We start from the raw sequence: 4,993 nt of genomic DNA on the forward strand, positions 1-4,993 counted from the left end.
TAAGAGAAATTATAGTGAAATATAGTCAATTATGGATACATAGGTAATTTCTCTGTCTACTGTTGTCTGGCTCAGATGCATTTGGTTTGTATTATTTCTATGGCAACTGTATAATGTCTACTATGAAAAAGCATTGTGTTACCAGGTCTACATTAGTGCTTCATGAGTATTTATGTCTCTTGGTCTTCAAAACAACCTCAAAAAGAGCTATGGAATGCAGACATGTAGCAGGGAGAGGAATCAGGATTCTAGGAACCTACTAAACTGGGTTTGCATGCTGGGTACATAAGTACTTGAACTCTTTGTGTCATAATTTTCTCATCTGTAAAATGAAGTAGTAATTTTCTGTCTCCTGAGGTTGTGTATGAGTTAATAAGTGAGTTGTTAAAGCTTAAAACATTCAAGTCCTCAGCAGCATTCCTCCGCCCCTCTCAGAGAGCCCGGCAAGCTACCGAGAGTATTCGATATGCCAGACACAGTAACAACAAAGTCTCCAATGGAGACGTTACTGGGCCCGCTCGAGCAAATCGACGATCAACGGGAGGGCCTTTACCTTAGTACTTACCATTACTATGAAAATAATAGATATCACGCACAATAAAAATCACCAACAATCATCTTTAATCTTATTTTTCTGTAGTGAGTTTCTGATATAGACAGGCAACTCCATTAATTCTCTATAAGCCCTTTGATGCAGGATTCTATATAATATAGGTTAGTCTATTAATAATGTATTAGACTCCTGCATCAGAAATCTCCTGGAGAATATAATACATTAATTTTTTAGAAACCCTTTTGATGCAAGAATCTATATTCCATTAGACTCTAGAGTTTATACACTGGAGAGATTAAGGAACCAGCTTCATGTCAAAGTTTTGTAAATATTCCTATGTGAAAGCCAAATATCTCAGACCCGTGAGGCCACATTTTGTAGCATAGTATGTTATGGCTTTCTGTTTATACTTTTAATCAGGAAGACTAAAACACAACAGGCACTGCTCCCTTATAAAGGCATCCAACAAGGAGTTGGTAGCATTATTTTAGGGGTTTATAAATGCATGTTTGGTTTCTTTGTTATATATGATGCATATTCTAATATTATCACAATTGCTCTTTTGTTGGGCTGGAGTGATAGCACAGTAGTTAGGGTGTTTGCCTTGCAAGCAGCCAACATGGCCGACCCGAGTTCAATTTCTCCACCCCTCTAAGAGAGCCTGGCAAGCTACCTAGAGTATCTCGCCCACACAGCAAAGCCTGGCAAGCTACCTGTGATGTATTAGATATGCCAAACACAGTAACAGTTGTCATAATGGAGACGCTACTGGACCCGCTCGAGCAAATCGATGAACAACGGGAGGGCAGTGACAGTGACAATTCTTTTGTTATCAATAACACTAAAATACTGCCATACTAAGTTATTATGCACTCTGGGCTTAGAGGTGTCAGAGAAATGGAACGGAATCTCAGGTGAAGTAAGAACACTGGGATTGTGACCTTCATAATCTAGTATGGAAAAGACTCTAGCATGTCAGGGTAAATTGCTGAGGTGGAGTTAGGTAACACTTCCTTCTTGACCCAGTTATTTTCTACCACTGCACAACTGTCATTTGCTCTGCTCTGACTATGGTGTATGTTGCCCTGCTTAAGTTTACCAGTCTTTAGAAGAAAGATTCATATGAATTGGTTGTCAATTCATAGTATAATTTAAAAATTCAACAATCAACATTCTAATAATAGTAAGGACTGTATGCTGCTAGTAAGCATCAAGTACTTTTCTAATTTGGTGTTAATTCTCACAAGAAGCCTATGAAATATGTACAATTAACTCGATAGTGAAATTGAAGCAATGCTATGGAATAACTCAGTTGTAAAGCAGCCAATGAAAAACAGAGATGGAATTTAACTAATTTAACTAACCCCAAATAGTCTAGTTTCTGGTACTTTGCTCAGAACTTTTATAGCAGTTGTAACTAATGCAGAAATGGCCTACTTACAGTTTAAATTAAAACAGAAAATATTCTTCCCTAGAAGAATAAGAGCTGGTGGATGGAACACTTTTTCATCCTTGATCCTGAGCTATTTAAAAAAATTAGAAGACCACAGGCCAAATTGCCACACAGTAGTTCAGAGTGGGAAGGAAGACCTTATATATGGCCTCCTGCCTCCTTGCATGATTATAATCCATGACACTTAGTTGGATAACATAAATGCCAAAACAGCTTGCATCCATAGATGTGCAATAGAAAAATAAAGCAAAATTTTATATAACTCCATAGTAATTCATTCACTCATGTCTCAAGAGTCTTACAGAGCTAGAATATTCCATACATTTATCAAGTAAAGAAAATGGAGGGGCTGGAGCAATAATACAGCGGGTAGGGTGTTTGCCTTGCACGTGGCTGACCCAGGTTAGATTCCCAGCATCCGATATGGTCCCCTAAGCACCGCCAGGAGTAATTCCTGAGTGTAAAGCCAGGAATAACCCCTGTGGATTGTCATGTATGACCCAAAAAGCAAAAAAAAAAGGAAACTATAGTGCAAACAAATGCTCCCTGTTATAAATTATTTCTACTGTTTGGGAATTCTTTTCTTCAAGTATTTCATTTTAAAGACTTTTATCTAATAAGCCAGCCATCATCATGTAGTGTAAGTTTCAAATATAAAAAAAACGGTGGGATTGTGCAGGATGGACATGCAGGACTTGAGCGTTCAGTGGCCGAGAGCTCCTTCCCTAGGCTGGATGATGGGCAAAGGACGGGGAAATGGAGAAGGAACAGGAGCCGAGCCCAAGTCTGGTCGGCAGTTGGTTTATTTCTCTCCTCCTGGGCGTCGTCCCATCTCTCCCTTTATGGTGCAGTCATAGTTGTAGTTTGGGCCATAGTCCCAGTCGTCAGAGTTCCAAAGACTCAAAGTCCCAAAGTCTCAGTTCTCCTCATCTTCAACATCTCGTCATCGACCTTCTTGTCCTCAACATACCAGCATCTTGACTTCATTTCCTCCCACAGCGTCTAGTCTCATTCTGTTCCCCTAATGCTTGATTGAGGGATTCTCATTCTGATTCTTGTTCTCATTGCTCTTACCCCTTACAGCATAGTTTTATAGAAATCATGAAGGGTGGGCATACAAAGATGGGGCTGAACATTATCATAAAAACAAAGAGAGATAAGGCCACTCCTTGAGGAGATTAACTCAAGGAAAAAATCTCTGGAGAGATTACTCCAGATTACTAGGAGATCCACTCAAGGGCAGGTTTCCATGAAGAGTGTATTGCTTTCTCCTTTCCTCAGCTAATAATTCATTTAAAGTCATACTAAATTTACTTCTTATAATATTGCTAGCAAATGCATTTTGTATGAACACGGTAAGAGATATATTAAGCTAAAGTTTGGCTCTTCCTGGGGACATCTCACTATATCTTCCAGATCACAGTTTTTAGGCCAGATTAGTCTTTCCTAATCCCAGCAGGATCCTTATTCAGTTACTTCTTTTTGGGTAATGACAGTTTGTTCATGACAGTGTTCTTACTTATGGTTAAGTATTTATAATACACGTATTTATTAGGTGCTTGTCCTGGCACATTTTGATGCCAGGTTAGCTCACAGCTTGTCCTGGGTCCATCCAATCTCTCATCAGGACCCTGCTCTTGGAGTGCTAGAAATTAAGGGCAACTGAGGCTTAAGTCAAGTAAATATGGATGCCCGGGAGTAAATATTATTTTGAAATCAATTGACTCCCATGTTACATAGCATAGCATCAACTGTCTTCCTGACATTGGTAAATAAATCATGTAAATAACATAAAGGAAAGAGAAAAGCAATCACTAGTAGGATTACTAGTGCCTGGTAGAATTGGATGTGCCTCAGTTGCACTGTTGTGGGAGTGGCTCAATAAACCTTAAGGTTCCTGCAGGAGCAGCAAGGACAACCCAGTGTTATCCAACAATATAGTACTTAATTTCCCCTATTTTAACAGAGACCTGTGTATCTTCAACACACCAAGATTCATCAAAATAGGCTGGAAACGTAGCAGTTTTGCTATTATGAAGACATATTTGAGTGAATGCATAAACTCTGCCACGTTCTGCGAGGCTACATTCTCAGGCCAGAGTATAGGAAGCATCTCATTCATTTCATGGAGAAGACAGCCCCCCAGTGAGGTCCACAGAGATGCCTTAGGTAAAGCAAGGGAGTGAATCCAGGTTTTCTGAAGATCCACTGCTCCACCCAATTGTATCAGAGACTCTCCTTTTGGGAGCCTTTAAAAAACCACCGAGACCCACACTCTCACAGGTTGGGTCCTCTTTCAGTAATTTTATGGTGTGAGCTGCACTGGTGAACAGAGTCCAGCAAAAGTCTGAAAGAGCCTGGGAATCAGCATCACAACCCCAGGTCAGGCAGTGAAGGGTTGGGAAAGAACCTACAAGTACAGAGTGGGCTTCACCTGGGTGGGTCCTCCCCTGCCACTGGCCAGTGTCCTAAGGAAATGAAAGCTTCTAGCAAGATTTTTGTGCAGGAATGTCTATTCAATGTATCTTCATTAATATAGCAACTCTGAATGAACACAGATGCTCGATAAGAAATCCAAATAATAAATTAAGGAATGTCTGTGATATACTGCTATGGACCCTTAAAATTATAGATTTTTTAAGGGGCTAGGACAATTGTATGGTGGACAACTACTTTGTAAGCAGCTGATCCAGGTTCAATTCCAGCAACCCATGTGGTCCCCTGAGCTGCCCTAGGAGTGATCTCTGAACATAGAGCCAGGAGTAAACCCTTGAGCACTACTAAGTGTGGCCCCCAGAAAAAGAATTAAAAATAGAATGTCTAAAAATATATATTGTCTAAAGAAATTAAAAAATATATAAAAATATTTTTATTGAGGGGGTACAAAGAAACATAGTTCTGGAAGAACAAATGCCCAGTGGCAGTGTAAATAAAGAGCATGAGAACTAGTCTTCAGTAAGAAGCTTTCCACTAGGAGGGGGCTGGGA

The sequence above is a fragment of the Sorex fumeus genome, unplaced genomic scaffold, assembly GCF_029834395.1.
Source record: "Sorex fumeus unplaced genomic scaffold, SorFum_2.1 ptg000020l, whole genome shotgun sequence".
In the NCBI taxonomy this organism is placed as follows: Eukaryota; Metazoa; Chordata; class Mammalia; order Eulipotyphla; family Soricidae; genus Sorex; species Sorex fumeus.